Source organism: Mandrillus leucophaeus, unplaced genomic scaffold (assembly GCF_000951045.1).
Source record: "Mandrillus leucophaeus isolate KB7577 unplaced genomic scaffold, Mleu.le_1.0 Scaffold884, whole genome shotgun sequence".
NCBI lineage: Eukaryota > Metazoa > Chordata > Mammalia > Primates > Cercopithecidae > Mandrillus > Mandrillus leucophaeus.
In genome coordinates this window covers 85,655-112,302 of record NW_012109630.1, presented here as the reverse complement: position 1 = coordinate 112,302, position 26,648 = coordinate 85,655, and the positions used below count along the sequence as shown (strand labels likewise).

Here is a 26,648-nt window from a genome sequence, read left to right as displayed (position 1 = left end):
ACCATACCTAGCTAATTTTTTGTAGTTTTAGTAGAGATGGGGTTTCATCATGTTAGCCAGAATGGTCTCGATCTCCTGGCCTCGTAATCCGCCCACCTCTGCCTCCCGAAGTGCTAGGATTACAGGTGTGAGCCACCGCGCCCGGCCAAAATCTACTTAATTTTCTATAACAAATGAGATGTGTTGGATATGAGTGGCAAAAGATGCATCAGAACATCTATGATGTAATGCTTTTTTTTCTTGTTGAGAAAAATGATCTCATGTGATCAAGATAGTCTTTTGAAAACAAGATTCATCCACATAAATAGGAGACATAGTTGTACATGTTGAGTCTCCATTCACAAGCAAACAGTCCTTATCTTAGTCAAAAATGGGGGATTATGTTAAAATATTTCCTCTTTTCTGAAAATCCAGTTGCCACTGCAAGGTCCTGAAACCACTGATAACTTCCCAAAAGAAGTGGCTTATTTCTTCCCCACTTGTTAGTTTACTAAAAAAAGAATCCTTTAAGCCTTTTAAAAAGGTTTCAAAATTAAATTAACATTCTAAAAAAAAAAAGTTTTGAAGTTGCAGTTTTACTCTTTTAATTCAGTCCCTGCAGATGCTATTCAGGGTGAACCTAGAGTGTTTCTTTCATACCCACTAGGAAAAGTATGTACTCTCTAACATGCCATGTTAGAACCCACAGGTTTTTAAAGAATATTTATGAACTCTTGGTTAGCAAATAAAAAGAAGTCAATGACTTTCTTAAATTCATAAAGCAAAGATAATCTAGAAAATCACTATGAGGAGATCAGATAAACTATTCACTGTGTGGATGCAAAAATATTTGGGATGGGATAGATCATCCGGGGTGTGCAAAGATGCAGGAAAATTTTAGTAGCATCTGGCTTTCCTTAGTGGACTTATATCCACTGAACCCAAACATTTTGTGCCTAATAGCTGGCCAAATAGGAAGGTTAAATTCCAAGTGGACAATGGAGGCTATATTCTTTCATCCTTGGTAGACACTAAAGCATGTCAAAACAAATAATGGAAAATACAAAGTACAGATTGTTATGTGGACACTGACCTACTGAACCTGTGCTTGGAATAAACCTAGTCCTTTTGTTTCCTTGAACTGTTTTTTTGGGTAACTGTAGCTCTCCATGTTTTTAAAATTACTCAGAAAAGTTCCTAAAGTCATAATGTTGAAGCCTTGCAGCCCAGTTAGCATGTCTTTCTGCCTGATCTCACAGCAAAGTATTAAGAAATAAATAACCTAAGAGTTCGGAGAATTATTTTGTTAGGGACTAAAATCTGTCTGGTCAAACTAATGACACATTAAAATACCAGAAATCTGTGCTATTTAGAGCAGGGCGGGGGTGGAGAGCATTTGCTTTGGTAAAGTGATCAGGAAGAAGTCCATTAGGAAATTTTCCTCTGGTTCCTACAGATCAGGCCTTGCGTCATTTCAAACCATAAATTCGCCAGTTAATCAGTGACTTTCACGCAAAAATTGAGAATGCAAAATACGCCTTCCAAAGTTGTTGAATGAAGCAAAATCCATGGAAAAGTGAAATGCAAAAAACCATCACTATTTAAAATGCAGAGAGATAGAACTTCACAATGGCAGACCATATTTGGCAGGGACCCAGATTCATTATTGCACATTGACCTGAATCACCCAGGCTACTTCTGTATGCTGCAGGGCTCAGAACCTGCACAGTCCTCTGATAACTCAATAAAGGTGTCTGCCTAAACACAGCAGCCACTATAGAGGAAATTGGATATTTCAGATGTAATGTAATGTTGTTGTAATGAAGCTAACAACAACAACAAAAAAATCTGTTAAAGATTAGATAGACTACAAAATAAATTTGGGAAAGATAAATGACAGAATTAAAACCAAAAGTAAATGTTGATATGCATTCATATATATGTGTCCATGTATATTTTCTTACTTAATAAATGTTCTCATCCATTTTTTAAGCATCTCGATTGTGGATTTTCTTACATTCAAAGGACCAATAAAGAAAAATTTTGCAAATAAGCTAGTATATAAATGGGATGCCAGGGAGCATATATATTTTTCTTCATATATTTACTTTGTTTATCAGATTCAAAAGTAAGCGAGTCCTCTGGGCTATTGAAGGTACTATATTTCAAACCCTACTCAGATGAATTTTTACTGTTTTTCTCATATTTATTTGATAGTATAATACCAATTTCAGAGGAAAATAAAGAACCAAGTCTCAATGAACTAGTTAAATTCAACCTTAATGTTAGAAGCAGAATTTATTAGAAAAAAAATAAGTTTTATCTAGAGGAAGTGTGGTAAACTGTTTGTGTGTATATATTAGTACTGATGGACATGTAGAGTAAATATGTTTCTTCTATATAAAAATACCCAATTTTTGGAATTCAAATGAAAACCTACAATGTTATGGTTAGCATTAGGATTTTCAGCCTATGTTTCATCAGCTGAAAACTGAGGTTTTTCCTTTAAAATTGAAATAAATGTGTCAGCATCATGTTTTACTATTCCCTGGCCACATGGCAGTTAACCTTTACTTTAAAGATAATAGAGGATGGTCTGATCTAACGAGATCTAAGTATAGAAGAAAAATATCTGAAAGTATAGGCAACCTTATATTTAATTTGACTAATCAGAGCAGTGCAATTGAGAACTAAAAAGTCAATTGCATAAAAGAGTCATGGAATGATCATCTACTAGTCTCTCCAGTAGTCACATTCTTCTCAGGTCAACATCTAGTTTTATTGTCAATATTCAGGAAAAAAAAATAAAGATACCAAGGAGTAAAGAGGGGAGTGTCTTTTTTTTAACTGAAGGGATAAAGTAAGTGATATAAGGAAAGATTAAAGCAACATTTCTTTAAAGAACAGTAGACTTGCTTAGTATCGTCAGGCATGTAACAGGCTGACTTTTGGCAATGCCATATGGTAATTATCTGCCTACATATATGAAGAAATAAGATAAAATTAGTTATAATTAAGTTAAAGCAGTTTCATTTGAAGAATTCTTAACCATTCAGATTAAGAATACTAGAAAGAATAAGGAGAAAAATTGCAGTCTCTGATGGTAAGTCTTTGAAATATAAGTGTATGACTCTTTATTCTAGAATATTCCACATCTACTGCTTTACAGTTATAAGTTGGATAGATTTCGTAGCTCTTAAGCTTTATAGCCTAGTACTTCTAAATACTTATTTACTTTACTAAGCATGTTTATCCCTAGCCCCATCACTGCCACAAAAAACAAAATAAAGCATTCTTCCTACAACACAGGCTTCTGAATGAAGTCTGTCTCCTCTTTAAGAGCTATCCGTGGTTCCCCAATAAAATAATACAACATGTAAAACCCAGCCTCTAATATGATAGTTACCTATCGTTCTAGGATTATCTCTTTTCATGTGTACTCCAGCAAACATCCACAAAGGAAATGGGCTACATGAGGCTAACTGCTACTCCTCAAATGCATTTTGCTTCCCTTAACAGCATTCCCATTGCCTTGAATGCCATTTATGTCATCTCTGGTACCAAAAACATTGCCATCCTTCAAGATTCAAGAATCTTGGACAAACCCTCTGTGATTTCCCATGATATTATATTCCATGCCCTGCTCTAGACTTGAAACATGTATGTTAACTTCCCTAGATCATAATCTGCTTGCAGACCCAGGCCAGGATGCTCTCTCTCTTACAGTGCCAAGCATGGTACCTATGCTATAATGGCCCTCATTGTATTACTTTGCTTATACCATGCTGGGCTAATAGTTGAAGCCTTATTTCAAGCCCAAACCAACTAGGTTTATTTTTTATTTCATCCACACACAAGACCCAGGATCTGACTCTGTTTATAAGCCCACCTTTGGGCTAATTCGTTACTCTGGATTTGGAGTTTGGCTCCTTCTCCTGTACCAAGTTCAGCTCTTGTAGAGTTCACAAGGACCCCTGAGAGCAAGAGGTGGTTTTCTTTCCAACAGAGTCATTACGTGCATCAACCTATACAATGCAGCCATTCCTGCACCCAATAAAAAACTGGCCAGACGTGACCTCATGATAATTCTTTGGGAAACATGTTTTTGAGCACCTGCAGCATATTAAAAACTGTCCCATACCCTGAGGATTATTTAGTGAACAGCAGTATACTTACATATCATTGGAATGGAGATTAGATAATAAATAAAATAAGTAAATTATAAAGTGATTTTGAAAGTCAGAAGTACCAAGGGGGGAAAAAGTCATGGAAGGGATATGGTGAGAGCCAAGGACTGGCAGGAGGCAGGGAAGAATTTTAACATCAATGGGGCGATTAGGAAAGGTCCCACTGAGGATGTGATATTTGAATAAAGGCTTGAAGAAACAATTTCTTGACAGGAGATTCCTACTGGAAAGGTAGCAGGTCCTCACCTGCTCGGGGGCTCCACCCCTCTGCATCTCCACCATGGCACTAGTGCAGTGTGGTGCGGAGTTGACCTCATTCCCGTATGGCAGCATCATTCCCAGAGTAAAGCAAGTCTCTATCCCTGGCTTATTCTCGAGTGGTGAAATACAGAGAGAAAAGAGTAAAACCAGAGTTATTTTATGATGCCCTGACAGAAAACACAGTGTTATTTATTACTTAGAACTCTCCCCAGAGATTCATCACCATTTAATATCCCTAGTTGACTAATATGCTCAGGCATCACCATTAATACATACGTAGACACTTGGCATTCCATTTTAGTAGTTTCACAAACCTCTTTAGCAAAACTAACAAACAATGTGGTCCCAGATTCTTTTCTCCCTAAAGACCCTCCATATTTCTTCAACTTGCTGAGCTCACACTGTTTGCAGAAGAAGCTTTGCACTTACAGGAAAACATGGAGGGCTTAGTATGTGACCCATGGTTTTTACAGCCATACTACTAAAAACATGGTTGGGGATGCAGAGGAGAGACTCAGAGCATTTTCACATTTTCCTATTGACACGAATTGGCTGTTTCGGCAAGGGAAAGTCGTGGCATAGGATTTTTTAGATAAATTAACAGAATGAAAGTGCTAAATTAAAATTGCAACATTGATTTCCTTTTTAGCTCAGCTGTGCATTATATAAAAGGGTCAGGGGAAGGATTTATTATGTGCGATGAGTCTCTGTCGTCCACTAAGAGACCGATGTATAAAATAAAGTTGTCCATTTCAGACACCCTTTGTCTTCAAGGAAAGCTGTCTAGGTGGCCCACGGGTGGCAAAGGCGCTGAAAGGAAATGGAAATTGATAATCGGTCCTGTTAGGCTGATTCTCTGCATGTTCAATTCATATCCTTTTGAAAAGAAGAGATTAAGATGAAACCTCATTGAGGAATACACATTTTGAAGAAAATAGAAACAAAGGTTCTGCAAGGCTATTTCAGTTGGTGTCAAATGTGAGAACAAGGCGACACAAACTTATATGAAGAAAGGGCATTAACAAAATCCCCAGACAAAGAAGGAGCTAATAGCAAATATATGCAGCCGTCTTTGTGGATGCTCACAGGAGAAGTGGTACAACTTGATTTACAAAGGGCCTGGATAATTATTTGTTACTTGGAGCCAACCCTGCCTCTCCCTCTGCAGAGGGCAGGCACTGACCATCTGCGGGTCTTCGTTTCGCTTTTGTGTAGATGAGAATTAGCCACATTTCTGCATCTGGTAAGCTTTGCATGAAGAGATGTTTGAAGCACTGGCTTTGTTTTGTTTTAAATCTTTAAACTGCTCCCTCAGCTTCAGTCGGAGGATTACTGCACATCTAACCACGAATAAATTGAAATATCAGCTGAAGAGAGCGCATGTTGCTCGCTGGTGGAATAATGGACGGCAGGTGGTAGAGGGTTTTGTTTTCAGAAAAGCACAGGAGGCTAGAAGTGACAAGAGTGATTTTGTGAGAGGGCTGAAACTGTCAGGATGAAGTCACAGGGGTCAGTAGTTCCTGAGCTGACCTTTTTAAACAAACCCTGAGAAGACCTTTTACTGGATCCTCACAGCAGTAGCACATTCATGCCAGAAAGGTTGCCCCTCCTTCTAGATATTGAGAGTCCTAACAAAAAGCGTATTTCCTATGATAGGGCCCATGTTCACCCACGTGGTAGCCTGACACTCCCTCTCCTGTCAGCCCGTGACACACAATCCTAACTGCTCACCTGCTCCACCACACACACACACCAGCATTTGAGCTGTCCCTTAACACTTTCCTGTAGTCTTTGATATCATCTTCCTGTCAAATCACAGAAATCAAGGGACTGGGCTGCAAAGCGGGACACTCGTGTGCTAATTTCCATGTCATTGCTTTGAATGGTTTTCTAGCACGGAGAGCTGTTACCTGACTTCTGGGGACATACTGAAGTGCTGAGACCCACTGTAGGTGGCCTAAAAATTCACTTCTTAACATTTATAAGCCAGGATTGTAGAATGCAGTGGCGCATGGCTTTTTTTTCAAATATTGTTCTGTTTAAGCTCTGTAATGTCACTGGAAGTCACAATAAATCACACACTTAGTATGCTTTCTAATGAATACTTTTTGTTCAGAATTTCTAATACCTGAAGGAAAGAACCTTTGTCCCTAAAGCCTGTGAAAAAAAAATGAGGGATTTTCTCCCTTCATCACTAAATATTATTATATTATCATATCCCCTTCCATTATTTTTTTTCTTTCCTGTTTGTAACTGAAATAGTAATTTACTCATTAAACATCAATCCTCAGATGATCTGCTCCAAACCACCAAAATGTGAGTTATTAAAGACAAACAAACAAGTTTTTTTGAAAGTTTTGAAGCAAATAAATGTGATTATAAAACTTAGAATTTTTTTCTTCCGTTTGGTTCTATGTAGTGCTCTAAACTTCTGAATTGACAGTAAAGGGGAAATTTGGTGACTGATCCCTTAGATAAGAGTTAAATTTTGAATCTGGCAGAAAAAATAATTTAAACAAAGCCCTAGAACCCGAATCTCCTTATTAAGTATTGATTCCACGTTCAGTACTCTTCAATGGGCACTACTGTTTCCAGGCACTTAAACAGCAATGCAGCTTATATTGTTGGATCCTGTTTTTTTGATGCCCTCCTCAGTTCCTGCCCCATGCAGAAGCCAGGAAGCATGGAATCTACTTTACAGTTATCTCTTGCTTTCTATCTGTGTATTTGTAAATGGCTGTGTATGCTGGAAAAGTTTCTGGCTTAGAAAAAAATATGTTAAAAAGAAAGAGAAATGGAAAGAGCGTTTAAGCAGAAGGTTAAGAACAGGGCGGGAAACAAAAGCGGGAAAAAGAAGGTGTTATGAGAATAAAATCTAAAGATTATAAAGAGAGCTCAGGGTACCCAGAGTCCAGGTGGAAGACCAGCTTGGACTGGGAGGAGATGTGCTGGTCTCTAAGGGACGTCACTTCCCCCTTGCATTGGCAAGGTCAGTCTTGGGAAGAACCAAAAGAACAGTAAAATAAAACAAAAGGTGACATTTGAAAAGAAAAGAGCAATAGATATATACAATTACCATAAAATCTCAAGCAAAAAGGAAGCAAGAATGTATTCTATAAGAATGAAAACAGAATTAATTCTCTACTGTTACCTCAAACACAGGAGACAAAGAGTGAAAAAGTGTTACATATAATTATTTGGTCAGAAAATCTAGAGGGAGGAGTAATTTCTTGTCAAATAAAAACTACTCAAATTGATTATGTAATCAATCCTCCATAGAACTGGAAGCCAATTTTAAAATTTATTATTAAAAAGATGTCGGCACAAGTGATTTCACATCTGAATAGCTAGTAGTTTTATCAGGGTTTCTATGTTATTTCAACAATTACAGCTTATAGAATGGTACAGAAAACTCCCTAATAAATTTATGAACCTTGACCAACTTTAATACTAAAACCTGACAGTAGTACAACCCAGAAAATTGCAGACCAAAATTATAGACCGTTTGCACTTATGAATAAAGATGTAAAAGTTCTAAACAAAGTATGATAAATTGCATCTTCGACATTCTAGTGACACTAAAAATTTCTTGCAATATGTATACAATGGATTATCTGTCTCCTAATTGTCTCTGTATTAACTTCATAGAATGAATGTGCGTAAACCTTAGGAAATAGGTTGAATTAGTATATGAGCTACACGGTAAGAGTGCTTGACCCAGCTTCCTGTGAATGTCCTCTGCAGTTTTACAGCAATAAAAAAGCCTTGCTTTAGCGTATGGTTCTGAAATTATCTTCTAGTGAAGATTGTTCAGGAAGTCTTTCTTCATCCATACATTCACATATAGTTGAAAGCAGCAGATAAATGAGTGACACTTGATAATTACAAGGCATTCAGCCAATCAATCAATAAAGATTTTATTTTGGAAACTTTGTACTGTTAGCACATTCAACCTGTCATATACTTTTATTCCAGGGGTCTGGAGTTGCTTTTTTTTTTTTTTTTTTTTTTACAGAGTCCTGCTCTGTTTTCAGGCTGGAATGCAGTGGTGTGGTCTCTGCTCACTGTAACCTCTGCCTCCAGAATTCAAGCGATTCGCTTACCTCAGCCTCCCGAGTAGCTGGGATTAGAGATACACACCACTATGCCTGGTTAATTTTTTTTTGTATTTTTAGTAAAGATGGGGTTTCGCCATGTTGGCTAGGCTGGTCTCAAACTCCTGACCTCAGGTGATCCACGCACCTTGGCCTCCCAAAGTGCTAAAATTACAGGTGTGAGTCACCAGCCTGGAATTGCCTTTTTAAGCATTTTCGGGGTAGATATCTGAAGACAACTGAAATCTGTCTGTACTATAAAACACTGCATAAAGGAGATTGTGTACAAAAGTTAATCCTGTAAGAAAAGCTACCCATTTCCATAGTAAATCCATGATTTGTCATTTTATTTATATATTTTTATTTTTATTTATTTATTTATTTTGAGACAGGGTCTTGCTCTGCTGCCCAGGCTGGGGTGCAGTGACACAATCCTGGCTCACTGCAGCCTTGACCTCCTGGGCTCAAGCAATCCTCCCACCTCAGCCTTCCAAGTAGCTGGAACTACAGGTGCATGCCACCACACCCAGCTAAGTTTTGTATTTTTTGTAGAGATGGGTTTCAACATGTTGCCCAGGCTAGTGTTCAACTCCTGGGCTCAAGTAATCTGCCTTCCTTGGCTCCTCAAAGTGCTGGGACTATAGGTGTGTGCCGCTGTGCATGACCAATTTGTCATTTTACATCAGCTATAGTTTGTATTTGGACCTCCTAAGTCTGTGTCTTGGTAAGATGCACTGTAGTCTCCCGTTAAAAGGCAGCTGTGGTATAGGCAGTTTGGGTGTCCTCACTGAATAGGGAGCCAGCTAAAGGGATCAATACCTAAAAAATTGTAGGTGCTCAGCAAACATTGGTTTAAGTTAAATGTTTGACTTAATTTATTTGGAAAGACAAACTTTTAATCTGTGTTTTTGTATATAAATATTTTCATATGTATATCTACCTAAATGTATTTCTTATTTGAGAGCTACAAATGGAAAAGAACTCACTCTAATAAAAGCTGGCATTATAGTTTTAATTCTTGGGATGTTAGCATTGCTGTTTAATTCTTGGAGGATATTAATTTGCCAACACCCCATATAGACCTAAAATGTAGGAGTTTCATATTCTCAGGAATAAAAAATCTATATCCTCAAACATATGCAGTGCTTTGCTGAACTGAATGGACATTTCTTACTTATTATGTATTTAACCATATTTTAGAAGTGGGCCTGAGGTCTACTTATCACATTTCTGTCTGTGTAGTCATTACATATGCATCCTCCCACAGCATACATTTCTTTGGTATCTACCCTTCTAAATTATGATTTGAGATTCATATTTTAAAAACATATAAGGTAACAATTGTGACCATAATAATGATTGTAATTTTCTTCCTGCATAGGTTTTTATAACAATTTCTGCTAGTGTGCCGTTTAAGACAATACTTTTAAGAACATTTTCCTCATTATAAAAGTAGTATGTGCTCACTGTAGAAAATTAGGAAAATACGTAAGTATAATAAAAACTGTATTAGGATCATACTGTATGTGCTGCTCTAATCCTGCTTTCTCTTTCACTTAAAAATATATTATGGAAGCATTTTACATGCACCTTTTAATTCTTCTAAACATGATTCTCTTTCAAATGGCCATGTAGGATTTTGAGTGAATACCAGTTTTGTCAATTTGCTATTTTAGAACTTTTAAACAATCAAATCAGAATCCGTGTTGATGACAAACTGAAGAACTCATGGGGGCCAATGCTGGTACTCAAAGACTTTTCTCTCAAACACAAAATGCTGCAATACCGTAAGAAACAAGTCAAAGCTAGAGAAGACCCCAAATTCAGCACCCACCCTTTATTCTGTGTGTTGACACAAAACATTGATGAAAGCAAGTGAAGAGTGAGCCTCCCCATATTGTCCTCTGTGTAATAGAACCCACACCATTGTATGAGCAGTAATGGTTTCTTTGGTCGTAACTTAAAGACATCCTATTTACACTAGGGTCCTTTTTTCAGTTGTGAATAGATTGCATTTAAATTACAAACTTGGAAGGGAGAGGTAAAAGGATTACCAAGTGTGAGAGATGAATGACGAAAAGCAGTAAAGCCTATGCGATCAGAAGGATAAGTCTTACAGTTCATCTGACATAAGAGATGGATTACAATGGCTCTGAAGTGGAAGACAGTTTACTTAGGAATTTAGCAGTAATTTGCATTTAAGGAATGCATTAGTGTATTCGCACATACAGTTTCATCATTGGATGACTAACAGGAATATATGGTATTTGTTTAAGATTTTATTGAATATGATGTGTGTGTGTGGTTTTTTTTTTCATCATTCAGGGAAAACCTGCTTTCCTCAGACTGTTGACTGCCATAAGCACCGTCAGCCATTAAATGATGTAATGATGCTGTATTGACACTGTCCTATGTATCTTTCTCTCTGTGGCTCATTTTGCCACAGAGAGAGTATCTTTAAGGGGCAGTGCCAGAATTAACCCCTGCACACTGATCAGCAGCAACTTCTTCTAGAAATAACTAAGTCTGTCAACCTTTCAAATATTTAACTCATGCAAAGACATTCATGGAGGAATACAAGAGGGAAATCATTCTCTTATAAAATAGTTAGGACATTCTGAGTTTCTTTGAAGGAACAAATATTGCTTACGCTATTTTATCCTTGAATTCACATTAGAAGTTACAAATACAAATATATAATGTACATAGTCTTTAACTTTAAAAAAAACTTTAGCACCACATACCTCTAGAAGAGTAGAAGAGATATGGATAGGAAAATGGAGTCAAGAAACAATAAAGGCACCTATCTCAGAAGTTTTCAGGTATGGACTTAACGCAGTTAAATTATGAACAATAACACACAGTAATGTCCACCCTCACCTCTCTTTCTTTGCGATAGTCACACATCGTTTTTCTGGGATAATGCTGGAAATAGAACAAGGCTTATTCTTTGCTTTTCTATGATGGTAAATTTTGAAGTTTTATTCATCCAAAATTTGGACTTTCACTTATAAATAGGGTTTTAGGAATGATGATGTAATTTGCATGTAGCATCGCCCTAGGAGTAATGAGGTGCCATTACTGTATTATGGCTACCAACAGTGATGAGGAGACTTAGAACTGAGCCAGTAAGTATTTAGAAAATGCAATGCATTTTACCAAATCTGAGACATGCATTTTTTCATTTTTAATACCTCTGAATCATTTTGTCTTACAGTTGATTATATCTTCAAATTACCAGCTGCTGAATGTGAAAAAGTTTTAGTAATGTTTTAAACAATGTATTTTCCTTATATTTTCTTCTTTATTGTATGAATAAACAATGTATGATAGCATCTTAAATGTGATGAAATATAGAGCTGTGCTTTTAATTGGTAATAAATGAAGGTAATAGTACTTATAACTGATATTCAAATATATCAACATATACCATCTCCAAAACTCCCCTAGACAGACAAAACACATTCTCCTGGAAAGACCTTCCACAAAAGGAAATTGAAAATCTCATCCTGATTCTGTTTAGAAACCTACTTTCTCAACTCTAACTAATGGGATATTGGGCCAGTGGATTAGTGAATTCCACACATAATCCCCCCAAACTGAATTTATTCATTACATTCACTTCTTCTTCCTCTACAAAATAGATTCCTAAGTTCCTAAGGCTAGAGGACTAACCAGCTGGATCAGTTTGTTACCTTTTCTTACCTTTCCTTTCTGATAGTCAGTAATGAAAGAAATGCACATAGTCAGAAGCAGTAACGGAAGGGCCCAGATTATCCCTAAATGGAAAAACCATCCCTGGATAACAGAGAGCCCACTGTGCTTTAAATCTTTCTATAGGATTCAATTCAAAATATTGAGGTAGAATATAGATGTCATATATGTATTTTATATATGTATTATATGTATGTGTATGTGTATATGCACAGTAGGCACACACATATTTAATTACACAGTTATAGGTGTTAAAAATGCTTTGACCACACTGTTCTAAAACCCACTCTTAAGAAACAAGAATGTGCATGTTAAAGTTACTTTCTGGGTTAATAGAGATGAGAAGAAAAGTTATTGGGGTTTGCAAATTTATTTTAAACAGATTCTTTAAAAATACCCACTGACCTACATTTATTGAAAGAAAAACAGTCAACTACAAATGTAATTGTTACCCTGTCAGGAATTTATTAATAGACAGGCTGCTGTCATCTTTGTTTAAATGCTCTAAGTTGACAGAATTTCATTTACATTAATGGGTGGAAAGTCCTTTTCTTACTTGTCCAACAAACTGGAGACAAAGTGCCTGCCAATGTTTTAATTTCTTTTTCATGTTCTGGTTAGAGAGTGAGAAGAATGCTTTCACTCCACAGTGTCATGAATATGATAATCTATGGAAATCACGGGAAAGCAGGTACTTAAGTTAAGCATATACTGTACTACAGGAATCCCTGATGAATTCAAGTCTCCGCTGTTTAGAGAAGATGTTGTTGCTGCCTGTGAAGTGACAGACTGCCAGATGTTCGTGAAGTAGCATGGTAGCAGGCTCAGATCTTAGCATCTTCCCTAACCCCCACAGATGACAGCATCTAGTTTAGGCTACAGAATGGTCTTGCTTTCATTCTTTAAGCACTAGTGTTTACATTTACTCGTCAACTATCAAATCTTCATTTTCTTAATTTTACTTATTTAAACATGTGGAGCATAAAATTACACAACTGTATGAGCAATCCTGACTTTATACAGTGTATGCAGTCTAAATGTGAAATAAGCAGTTCTCCATCACGTACAACATGCTTAATCCATTGACTTCCCTTATAAATGCTGGAGAAATGGTTTTCTGAAGGAATGGGAAATGTTTACCATATCATAATCTTAAGCACACAGCAAAATATTTTAAAAGCACTTTTTAAAAAATAAATACATTAAAATAGTGTCATTGTGTACATGAGTAATTCACAAAGTTAATAATAGAAAGCTATGAGACATTGCTAGAATTTCTATAACAAAAATAATGTTGATAAGAATTTCTATAATGATGGCAAAGAGGCCTCTTAAGTGCCTACTGTGTATTAAGCTCTGGCTTCACTCTATACAATTTATATAAATTATATAATCTTTACAACCTTATAAAATATTTTTCCCATTTTATGAGTGAGGAAACTGAGATCTTACAAAAGTTAAGCAAAACACGACTAACTCAAAAACCTAGTAAAAATGGAGCCAGAATTGGAAGCCAAGCTAAGTTCAAGACTGTACTGTGTATAAATGTACCCAGTACCTTCATTCATTCAAGAGTGTACAATGAGCCAGGCATTGCTCACGGTTCTAGAAATTAGTAAATAAGATTAGTGAACATTTTATTCTCATAGCTCATACCTTTTAGAGGGGTTGGAGATTTTTAAAAATAAGCAAATAAACGATGTGAATATTTTTTAAAAGGAGATGTGAAGAGTGTGATTTGAAAGGCCTACTGTGGATTGGGTGGTCAAAGAGTGCTTCTGTGAGGAGGTGACACTTTATCTGAGTCCTAAAACATGTGAGGGATCCAACCATGCAAAGATCCGGATGCAGACAAAAAAAAAAAAAAAAACAGTAAATGTAAAGGCCCTAAGGTCATATGACCTTATAAGACTTTTCAAGAATAGCAAGAACAGTATGGCTGGAGTGTAGTGAGTAAAGGGGACAGTGGTTAAAATATATTGAAGAGGTGGGCAGGGACCAGATAAACCTACCGTCATGGTGATGTTTTCTGATTTTATTCTAAAAGCAATGAAATCATTGAAGTATTTTAAGCAGAGGAATGATCTGTCATAGTTTCTATTTAAGACAACTTCTCAGGATACTGTAAGGAGGATGCATTATACCAAATCAAAAGAGAAAGCAGGTAGATTGGTTAGGAGGCTATTGCAGCAGCCCAAAGATGAGGCAATTGAGCCTTGGACTGTAGCCATATCAGTGGAAATGGTGAAAAGTAGAGAGATTTGAGGTGTATGTACTACCCAGCAAAGGAGACACTTAGAAGTGATGTAGGATGAAAAACAGAATAGTGGGGGTTTTGTTTATTGTTTTTAAATAGAGATGGGGTATCTCTATGTTGCCCAGGCTGGTCTCAAACCCTTAGACTCAAGTTATCCTCCCACCTCGGCCTACGAAGTGCTGGGATTACAGGAATAAGTCACTGTGCCCAGCCATAGGATAGCGTTTTAAGAAGGAAAGAAGGGTCAACTAAGTTTAATGATGCTGAGAGATAAAGTTAGATGAGCACAGACAAAAATGTGGCCACAGGATTTGCACAACAAAGCTTGTTGTTAACTTCATTATGGAAGCATTTCAGTTGTTTGGAATGGAGGACAAATTCCTGAAAAGGGTATGTTCAGGAGTGAATAGGAGGTGAAGGTGTGAGGACAGACACTATTAAAAATGATAAAAGAAGTTTGAAGGGAAGTAAATTAATGATGCCTGAAAGTGGCTGTAGGGTCACAGGAATTGTTTTGTTATGCTTAGTATATTTGTTTTTAGGATGAGAGAGATTAAAGTATATCTATGTGCTAATGAAAATATTGTAAAAATGAGGGTAAATTGTTGAATAGTCAAAGATAAAAAGAACAGAAACAAATTCCTTCATATGATCAGAGGGTATGTGAGATGGAGTCCATGAGTGGAGTCTTTAAAAGGGCATAGGATACTTCTCTTAGTAGTGGAAGAGAAGACAGAGGGTGAAAGTGCAGATGGGTGGGATGATTTATGTTTAATCCTGTTGCACTAAACGTTATTACATATTCCCTGAGGAAAGAGATCACATCTGTTTTATTCTCCATTATGTCTTCAATGGCCAGCCCATAGCATGTGCTAGACAAATTGTAAATACTCAACAAATACATCTGAAAGAAGGAGCCTTTCCCAAGAATGTAGTTTATTAGGTCTTTCCCTCAGTATATATTCCTAAAACACCAAAAACTTTGATATTGTTGGGCAAAACAGTAGCCCAAAAACTTCAGGAAGTTCATGGCCAATGTAGAGAGAGTGGCACTAGGCTTAGAATTGGGAGACCTAGATTTGAGATGAATTCTGATTTATGGATGTTTGTTACTGTATTCTGTAGTTGCATGGAGAAGGTATTATTTGTGGAGCACCTTGCCAAATGTATAAAATATATATTTCCCAAGTTTAATATTTCATACATGTATGATAATTATATTAGAAAGATATTTTCTTTACATTAAAAAATTTGCACTTGCTTTTATTTTCTTTCCAATATAAATCTCCTGCTTAGCGTAGAACTACTAAAAATTGACTTTCAAAATGATCATTTTATTCCAGTATGCCCTGAACTGTAACTCTAAATAGGGTTTTAGATGGATCAAAATGTGATACTTTATGTCCTGTGCTGTAAAAGGGATTAAAACAGTCATCCAGGTGTTTCTGCGTTGGAGGATATTAGGTATCATATTGCATAAATGTGGAAGAAAATTGATTAACCTATTCTTGCTCCGAATATAGCCTGAATCCTGTATACTTTTTACTCCGTATTTATAGCAGCCCCATTTTCCTCATCACCTCATTTTTCTGTTTTCCTTTACTTCCATTCCATTGTGCAAGGCAATTTTTATTCCATTTTCCCTCATTGGTTTTTGCCCTTGACATTCTATGCAACATTTAGCCATGAAAGCAGTAGCATTTTGAAGGTGGATTTCAAAAGCAAATTATTTCATCCAAGTACTCCTAAGGCACTGGAAGGACTGTTGCTGAGAAAATCTTTCTTTATGTGTTGTTAATACTCTGTGACATTTTTATAATTCAGAGTACTCACATCATCTTTACATTATGTATTACGTTGTGCATAAATGAGATTTATGCACAATATAATAATACTTTGGTTCTATAATGCTTTAGAGTTTTCAAAATAGTAACAGCTGTATTTTAATCATCTATTAATGCTTTTCCTATTTTAAATAGTTGTGGTGAAGAACAAATGGGCTTGGTGATCATTGTTATTTCTGTTTAATACAGATGAAAATTGAGGCTTACAGAGGGCAAGTGGCTTGCCCCAGGTCATTCAGCTAGTTTCTGCATCCTAAGATCCATGATCATTCTGCATATTACATTGTTTTAGTAGAAGGCTCTATTTTTCTCCCAAATCCTAAAACTCTAATATATAGCAAATGCAACCACATGTGTATCTATATTTTATTCTTACCTTTTTAGTAATTTCATGCCTGTTATCATTTATATTCACTTCTAATATTTGTGGTTGATTTTCTATAGAGTGCGTCTCAAATGAGTTTGTAACTAGACATCAAACTTTGTCAAGATAATTACAGTGTAATATTAGTTATGAACTTGAATTTCCCAATTCATACAGATTTATAATAGCTTTCATTAAGATACTTTTAGTTCTATTAATTTTCTGTACAGATTTCATTATTTAATAATGAGGTAAAATAGCTATAATATCTTTAGTTTTACCTTTTACTAATGAAGTTTATGAACCCCTCCAATCTTGGAAGTTTGATAAACATGATCGATGATATCCCTATGTTATAGCCTAATAGACTCAGAATGTTCTATAGTTAAGTAGGATGGAAAGAGTTATAACTTATGACTCAATCCGATGTTTCATTCACAGACAATGTGATGCCACCTAGGCATAAACCCTAAGGATTTCTAATTGTAAATTTGAAAACAAAACAGATCGCATCACTGGGAGGGACCTCATAGATCATGTAGTCAAACCCCCTCATGTTACCGGTGAGAAAACTGAGACACATGAGAGAGTCGGCAGCCTGCCACGGTCACAAAACCAGCTGACAGCAAAGCTAAGATCAGAGCCCCATCTCCTCATTCCCAAGTGAAGACTGTTTCCAATATGCCACATTACCTCCCCCAGCAAGATGCCTCCCACGGGGCATTGCTTCTTGAAGATGAAGTATATTAAATTCACATTTGGCTGCTAATCATTTTTTCAGCAGCTCTATGGTATTTCATTAACTTCTGCATGTAACACCCTGGCCTTTCACCTGTATTAAGTTGAGCTCATTAAACTTGAGGCCAGTAATAAACAGGACCAAACTAATTCAGATATGTTGCTTGGTATGTGTTCAGCATTTTTTTAATGGTTTCTACTGTGTGAAACATTTTCCCTTCACAATTTGTGGAATAAGAAAAACAGGAAGCATCGATTTCAGGGAATGGAGTGTGTAAGTAGTATGCTTCTTTATGTAAATAAAAAGTATATTAAACACCTACCTTATACAAAACTTTGTAAGGACTACAAAGAAATATGAGTGACAGCAGAGCACAGAATCTCACATCAGGCAGATTTGGATTTGAATCCTGGCTCTGCCATTTATTAACGGTCAGAATTGTAGCAAGTTTCTTAGTCTTTCTGCCCCTCAGTGTTGTTGTGTATAAATGGATACTAGAATACCTCATGGGTATTCTTTATCTTCTTGGCAATAAGGAAGAGATAATGTACTCATGTGCTTTGCAAAGTGTCTGGTATATAGCCATGATCAGTTAATAAGCTGATGAAGGTGATGATGATGGTGCAATTCCTTCCATCTCCCTTGCTAAATTTGTAATCCCCTCTCAGCTATTTTTGAGGAACTTGATTTTCCCCGTGTCTCCTCCCCTACCTCGTCATCTCTACAAAATACAAGCGAAGGTTCTTTAGAGTGCAAGGAAAGTAAAACTAAGTCATTTTACCCTTCTCAGGTCATCCAGCAACACTGCTTTATGTTCCTTTTGACTAAGAAGTAACTCTTTGGCAGCCCATAGACTATGCAGCCCCCAGTTAACAAAGTTCCTATGTAATTTTAAAAGTTAAGAATCTGACTGAGCAGGGGATGGTGATAAAGGAGGTGTCATCTACAGAAAGATGACCAGCAAAGAGATAGAAATAGAAGTCTGTCGGGAAGAATGACAGCATGCAGGAGTTTCAGGGCAGAAGCCATTGTGAGTCACAGTGAGGCAGTCAACAGGCAGTGTGGGAGTGAAGATCAATGTTGGATCTACAGTGTGGGCACAGGTAGTCAGTGCTGGGTCTCTGTTTCCTGGATACTACATGTATTAGAGTTCTCCAGAGAAACAGAGCCAATTCCCATAATAGATTCCCTCATATATATCCATAACCAATAGGTTATATATAGATAACCCATATTCAATTCCCTCATATATCTATATACAGCCTATTGGTTATGTTATTATACCATGTAATACAGCATATATAACAGGTTATAGGTTATATCTGTGTGTAACCCATTGGTTATATATAGGTATATAAAAGGGAATTTAATATGGGAATTGGCTCACATGGTTATGGAGGCCAAGAAGTCCCATGACATGCCATCTGCAAGCTGGAGAACAAGGAAAGCCTGTAGTGTAATTCAGTCTGACTCTGAAGGCCTAAAAACTGGGGGAGCCAATGGCGTACTTAACTCTATGCCTGAATCTGCAGGCCTCAGGACTGGGAGGTGAGGGGGGCAGCAGGTGGTAGAGGAGATGGCTAGGTGAGTGGTGTAAGTCCTAGAGTCCAAAGGCCCCAGAACCTAGAGCTCTGATATCCAAGAGCGTGTGAAGATGGATGTCCTAGCTATCACTCCAGAAGAAAGAAATAATTTGCCTTTCCTCCACCTTTCTGTTCTATGCAGGTCATCAACCAGTTGGAGGATGCCCACCCACATTTTCTTTACTCGGGGCATATTTTCTTTACTTGATCTACTGATCTGAATGCTAATCGCTTCTGGAAACGCCCTGACAAACACACCCACAAATAATGTTTTACCAGCTCCCTGGGCATCATCTTTTAACCCAGTCAAGATGATTCATAAAATTAACCATTACACCGTAGAACCTTTTTAAATTTTCTACTATAACAGCTTTGAAAATAATGATAACCTGGCCGGGCGTAGTGGCTCATGCCTGTAATCCCAGCACTTTGGGAGACTGAGGTGGGTGGATCACCTGAGGTCAGGAGTTCGAGACCAGCCTGGCCAGCATGGTGAAACCCCGCCTCTACTAAAAAACAAAAATTAGGTAGGTGGGGTGGCGCATACCTGTAATCCCAGCTACTTGGGAGGCTGAGGCACGAGAATCACTTGAACCAGAGAGGTGGAGGTTGCAGTAAGTGGAGATCATGCCACTGCACTCCAGCCTGGGCAACAGAGTGAGACTCGGCCTCACAAAAAAAAAAAGGCGGGGGGGAAATAATGATAAACTTAGAACTCATCTAGTTCACTTTCCTACCACTACCAGAATCCCACCTCCAACATTCTGGATCATTCTCCCTTTCTGCTACCACCATCATCCCACAGTCCACCCTTCCTTCTGCCACTATGAGGATCTGGTCACACATTTTCAAATATCTGGTGTTCCCATATACCCTAAAGAATAAAATCCAAATACTTTGCCCAAAATTCAGAGCCCTATCTATAGATATTCCAGCTTAGTCCCCCACTATCTCCCTGTCACTTAGTATATTTTAGCCGTATAAGGGTAAGCTCATCTTATAGTTTCTTCACTTCATTCCCTTACTTCTCTTCTCCTCCTACAACTCGACACTGTTTTCCCCTTTCAGAATTTTTCAGCATAGTTTAAATTCCTCCTTCACTGTAAAGATTGTATTAACCTCTGAGTTGGAATTAATTGCTCATTGGATCTGGGTTACATCAGATTGTGCATGTCGTCCTCTACTTATCTTATTTCTCCTTACAATGAAGTATGTAAGCCAGATGTCAGCTGACTTCATCCAGTCCTGTCCTTCTGGAGATTGCTACAAAATCCCCAGAGATTCTGTTCTCTAGATTACTTCTGGCTATAAATTCCAGCTATCATTAAATTCTGAATCTCCCTCAAATCTCCCTCCTGTTGGTTTCTATTCTTTTCAGCTATATGCCAACCCAACCATGAAACTCAACCCTGGTTCCCCGATTTTCTTCCAAATTTCTCACCAAGGCATGTAAGTGTGTAGCAGATGTTCTCAGATAGAGGCTATGGAGGAGGATTTAGATTGGAGCAATGCAAACATCTTAAAATTCAATAGTGACTCTCCCTGTTTATAAAAGTCCTTCAGCCTCATAACAATAGGCTTTGCTCCCTCTCTCTTGCCCTCTCTTTTCACACTTTCTTTTACCCTCTCCTCTCTTTTCTATTCCCCCTCTCCTTCAGAATTCTACATTTCTCCATGCATAATGGTTGGACCATCTCTTTGTTCTGGTTTCTCCTAAAACATGCCATCAATACCACATTTCCTAAATCCCAACCTAGAGGTATTTCTTGAAAAATCCTCACTTTAAAAAGTCTCTTTACAGTTTGTAAAGAGATACCTGGTGTGAGTTATTTAAATTGTTTCAATATTAAAATAATAATTTTCTTATCTCAGTTCCTTTGAATATGACTCAATCATTTTCATAAGGCTAAGAACTGCTTTTGGAAGGAACAGCCTCCTGATCCTCTTTGTGGCCTAGGCTCCAGCACCTGCACAGCACTTAGCAGAAGCAAGTCTTATTTCCATCATCCTTTGCTAGCATTCCATGAATGTTAGATTTTCTTCTCTTGATTGACATTATTCCTAATTCATGATCTGACTTCATCACTTCACAACATCATGCGCTCTGCCTGCTTTTCACAGGGGAAGTGCTTCACCCTCTTGTAGCTTATGAACGATGGAGCAGAGGGTTAGCAGTCCATTGGCTCCCTGGTGCCTCTTCCAAATTGTCACCCTTCTCCCTCCGCTGTTTCTTCCACCTGGAGGATTCTCTTCCCCTTTCCTGACCTCACGCCTCCACCTGCACCACTTGCCATCCTGCCTTCACCTTATCCTTCAGAGTTTAGCTTGGATGACACCTCTTCTAGAAAATCTCTGACCCCTCAGCCTGGGTTAGATACACATTGTCACTGCTCATATAACAGTTTGTGTCACTTCTGCCACAGCCCTTGTCACAGGGTATTGCAATTGTTATTAATATAGGCTCTTTAAGGTCACACACTATCCTTTCTGTATAAATTTCAAGTGTCTGGCTCCTTATAAATGTTTTCTCAATGTATGAAACACAGCTTTTCTGTACGTATGATTTTTTTACTTCATGTCATATTTAAAAACCTATTTATATACTTTAATTTGCTTCTGAAAGTAATTGTTTGGGATTGTTTGACGATGCAAACAACCAGAAAGGTTTTGTAAATATATTCAAGATATTCGTTCATTCATTTATTCATTCATTCATTAAGCTCTGAAACATTATACTCAGCACCTATTATGTGCTGGATCAAAGCTGCCTGTCTAGGATCTCAAGCTGGGCAGATGGACGCATAAGCTAATGATGATAAGGCAGTGTAGTAGGTGCAGAGATGAAAATATGCCCGGGATATTCTAAACCACTGGGCAGGGAGGGTAATCGGTAAAGGAGATTACTTAAGTGTTGTGAAGACTGAGCTGAAACTAAATAGCTTAATTGGCATGTACTAGGTGAAAAAGACAGGATGGGGTATTCTGGCAGAGGGGAGGCATGAGCAAACATGGAAACACGGAGCACAGTACACAATGCAATAGAAGCAGTTAAGGCTTATGGGAATAAATTGGCAGGCATGCATTTTGCAAATATTATTCTATTTAATGCTTATACCAACATCGTGAGTTTGATACTGTCATTCTCATTTCATTGATAAGGAAAATTAGTGGCAGAATAGTTAAGTAATTGGCTCATAGTCACACAGCTAATGAGTGCAAAACTGATTTTAATGCAAATTTGACTTCTAAATTATTTCCTTAATCACTATGTGAATGATGACTTTCTACTTTCACTGTGAAACATGAACTATCTCTTTTGACCGGTTTAGATATCATACATTTGATCAAAAGTTGTATGCTTACATTTATCAGGTTAAACTAATACTCGTATTTTATATATTTTACATGTCCAATGCCAGTGTCCTGATTTGCATCATTGGCACCACATAGCACTATGGTAACATGTAATATGTTCATGAACTTTCTGTCTCTGTCTTTTTATTGTTTTCCACTGTCCAAATTTGATAATACCATGAAACATTGCGTACTGTTATATCAGTGATTAAGCATTACATGCCAGTTACACATGGGAAAATCTGAGCTTCTGATTCTAAACCATGCTAAAACTTATTTTGAAATAAAAACAGCATCCAATGTAAGTAACTGATTACTTTCATAATTGAAAAGAGGAAAGAAGAAAAGTAATTGAATTCAGAAAGTACAGAACAAAAGAGAGACTTCTCATCTCTATCTCCTGTGCTACCTTGAATCATGCTGAGCACACAGAGACTGAAATTAGGGTGAGTTAGAAACTTTACATGGATTACTTTATTTAAACCTCAAAATGGCCATTTTATAGATAATGAAACAGACTCAGAGAACCCATGCTCTCAACCATTATACCACACTGCTCCCATATTTTTGATTTTAGGTGTCCAAGAACTACTTCAATTAGCTTTTTGAGTTTTTAAAGATCAACTCTTTGAACATTTTTTTTCTTCATTTTTCTCTGCAATTATTGGTTATTTTATTGAGTTCAAACAGTTTTCCAAGGAGTCTGGTGTATTATTCCTTGAGATAACTGAAATAACCAGGTATATTCGACATATAATTCAATCTGACACTAGCCCTTCATGAATAGCAAAAGATACTTATAAAATTAATAACAATTATATTTTGTACTGCACTGTATGGAAATTGTTTAGCCTTTAATGTATCACAAGACAGTTCCTGGCCCAGAGTGGATATTAAATGTTGTATTTGTTGAATAAATGTCAAAAGACTGATAAATAATAGAACTATGTCATAGGCAAACATGTCTTTTGGGGAAAAAAAGTCAACTTTTAGATATCCTTTACATGTAACTTATTCTTTAGTCTGTCAGTTGTATACACACACACACACACACACACACACACGAAATAGGTATAAAGGAGATAGATAGATAGATAGATAGATAGATAGATAGATAGATAGATAGATAGATAGATAGATAGATGGATAGATAGATTTCAGGTTTATACTGAATGAGATACATATATATACATATATATCTGATACTGAGTGATATATTCTGATATAAGCCTGAAATATTTTCATCTTTCACATATTACAATTTGGATATCCAACTAATTACTTGTCTTTCTGTTATTGTTTCCAATTAGATAAGAGAGTGTGATTAAGAAAATAGAGTTGATCCATTACAGTACTACAGACTAGTGCTATTAGGCAACTTGCTGCCATTCTCATAAAAATTATGCAATTTAAACTGGAAGATGCAAGTGCTTGCTTCTATTACAAACAAGAACCCTCTTCTACTTCATAATATGCTCAATTACCTTTAGATTGATCCATGAATAAATTATAATCCAAATAGACTTCTTTACCTTAAAGCTTTGCTGGCTTAAGGTATCATTGTTGATTCATTATGTTGTCACTTTTCTATCGGCAATGTAATGCTTTTTATATCTGGATAGAGACAGTTTTAGTGTAAGATACTGTTATCTTTAAATGAGTAGGATTTAGCCTTTCTGGTGAGAACAAATTCATCAATGATGAATCCCTGGAGAAACTATTGAAACAAAAATCACACCATTTCTGAGCTTTGTTCAGTTCATCAGTTACAAAGCAGCTTTTGATAGTCCTAAAGAACTTTTTCCTTTGTTTAAGAAATATAGCATGACGCTCAAAACCTCTCACTTTGAGTTACCGCAGGCTACAACTTTTCTGTAAGAAAATAATGAATGAAGAGGAAAAGCTCCTGCTGCTGGCACTGTCAGGTCCTGCTGCTTCTCCTCCTGCAATAGGAAATCAATTAACTATATGTTCAGGCAGAGATTTGAACTAAATGCTTTATTAATCATCACTGATTGCACACACACACAGTGACCAACTATGCATTCATCTTCACTCTTTCTTAGCTTTGCTTTGCTTGCTTGCTTTTTCCTTTTTTTTTTTTTTTTTTTTGCAAGATCAGAACACAAACATATGCCTAAATGTGGTATGTGTAAAGGTGATCGGGTGTTCCTTTGGTGCAGGAGGGAATTGATGTTTTCTGTTTTCAGAAAACTTAATTTTTTAAATGTTCAGTACTCAAATATCCTTAGGACCACTTTAATATATACAACGTATTTTTAAAGCACTTAAATTTTCAAACTAATAAGGAAAGCAAAACGTCTACGGCAGCCTTGAAGTTTTGGAAGCTGGTACTGTGCCATAGTCTCTGAGAGCTCCACGTAGCAGTGAGGAATTAAACAAAAATGAACCCAATTTGATTTGGAGATGCTTGGTGGAAGGTTGAAGGAGCAGTCACTGATATTTGGTATTTTTTTGCTTTCAATTAAAAAAAATTGGCAAGTTTTCCTTTTAGTCCATTAATTCTTCTAACCAATGCACAAAGAAAATCCTGTAGGAATCTTTATGTTAAATTGAGATTCTCTCTTTAGGACTAATTATAAAACCAATTAGCACATTAGAAACTTAGCATGTTAGCCAGGGGAAGGCTGTGTAACATAATTTATGTATGGCAAATGTGGTCAATCATTGCAAAAAATGACAGAAAGTGTCAGGCTGTTGGATATTTGCACAGGCTGTATTATATTCAGCATCAAAAGATTTTCAAATATTTATTGTTGTTATTACCATTGTTGAAACAATTTGAAATCATTATGGTTTAAATTTAACTCCATTCATTGTCTGCATTTGGATAAAGAATAATCTAAATGAAAAAAATGCTATCCTCTGATGTACGCTTAAAGGAAGATAGATTTAAAAGTTCCAAGAATGATTTATTTTGAATGGCCTTTACAAAACTCTTAGGTGACATTAGACGATATTGAGTAAGGTAAAGCCCAAACAGAGAATCATGTAAACCCCAACAGGGAAAATAATGGTTCTGATTTTCATGGGACCTGCTAACATGAGGCATCTGCTAGAACCAGAGGTCATATGTTTCAACACAAACCATTCTTGATGGTCTTTGAGTATATGAGATTGGGATTGAGATGGCCTTGAGGTATAAGAGAAACACGCAGGGGATGACATTCTGAAGATTTATATCATGTGGACATGTGCTCACCACTTTATGTGATGTTTTCTGGACCCCAAAGGCATGTCTTTGGCACCAAGTGTAATCCCTAACACCTCATATGCCCCAAGAAAAAGCCATTTCATAAAAGGACATTTCAAAAAAGCATTGTCTTTTCTATATTAAGGATGCTTATATATGTGATAAGGAGGACTTGTTTTATACTCTTATTTATTTTATGCTTTTAGCAAGTCAGTATCACTTGTTTTATAGCAAAATAGATACAAAATACTATCTCCCTCCATATCATTTCATATTACTGCAACCATTAAATATTACAATTTAGGAAAGCATTAAGGTATAGCGATGAAGTACTCAGTTCTAGTCTAATTGTATATAAATTAATTTGGCATTCATAACATTGTTTCCATTTACTTGACTTGTTGACATCATTATAATGAATTGGTAATGGAAGTAACAATCTTAGATATTTCCACATAAATATGTTCTTCACTAATATAAATTACAGTTGCAGTTTGCACTTCAGCTTAATTGGAACATGGTTTAAGTTTAGCTTACCTACTCTACTGAGGTCTCTAGAGGACCAGAGAACTCATTTTCCTCGGGCGTTATGCAAGATGAAATGTGGAGGCCAGTGTTTTGAAACAAGTGTGATTTTTCACCAAAATACTTGCTAGGTCAGAGATCAGGGTGACCTTGGGGTGCTGTAGTTTTCCAAACCTCCATCAGCTAGATAAATGGGCTTTATTCTATAGGAGAGAGAGTGTATTTTTGCAGTCTTATGAAAAAGACCTAGCAATTCCAGGTTACAGGCCGACACAAAACATTTGGAATTCAGTGATGTCTATCACCAGCAGTATGTGTCAGTAAAAGTGAAGATCAAAGGTTCTAGAAGAGGGGAAGGACAAAGTGAAGAGAAAATAATTGTGGGATAATGAATGGTATGAGGGCATTTTCGTGTTAACTTGAAACCACTTAGCATTTTTCCATGACGCCCAGGTATCTTTCTAAATGAACTTTGTAAAGTACAATTGAATAACCTTGAAATTTAAAGCTCCGTGATGTGATTTTGAATACTG

At 36.8% G+C, this 26,648-nt stretch overlaps 1 protein-coding gene across 1 annotated transcript in view; it reads left to right on the top strand.

The window, feature by feature from the left end:
• DPYD (dihydropyrimidine dehydrogenase) overlaps positions 1 to 26,648 on the top strand; it is a 903,050-nt gene that overhangs the window by 854,762 nt on the left and 21,640 nt on the right. The gene's annotated exons all lie outside the window — the stretch shown is intronic.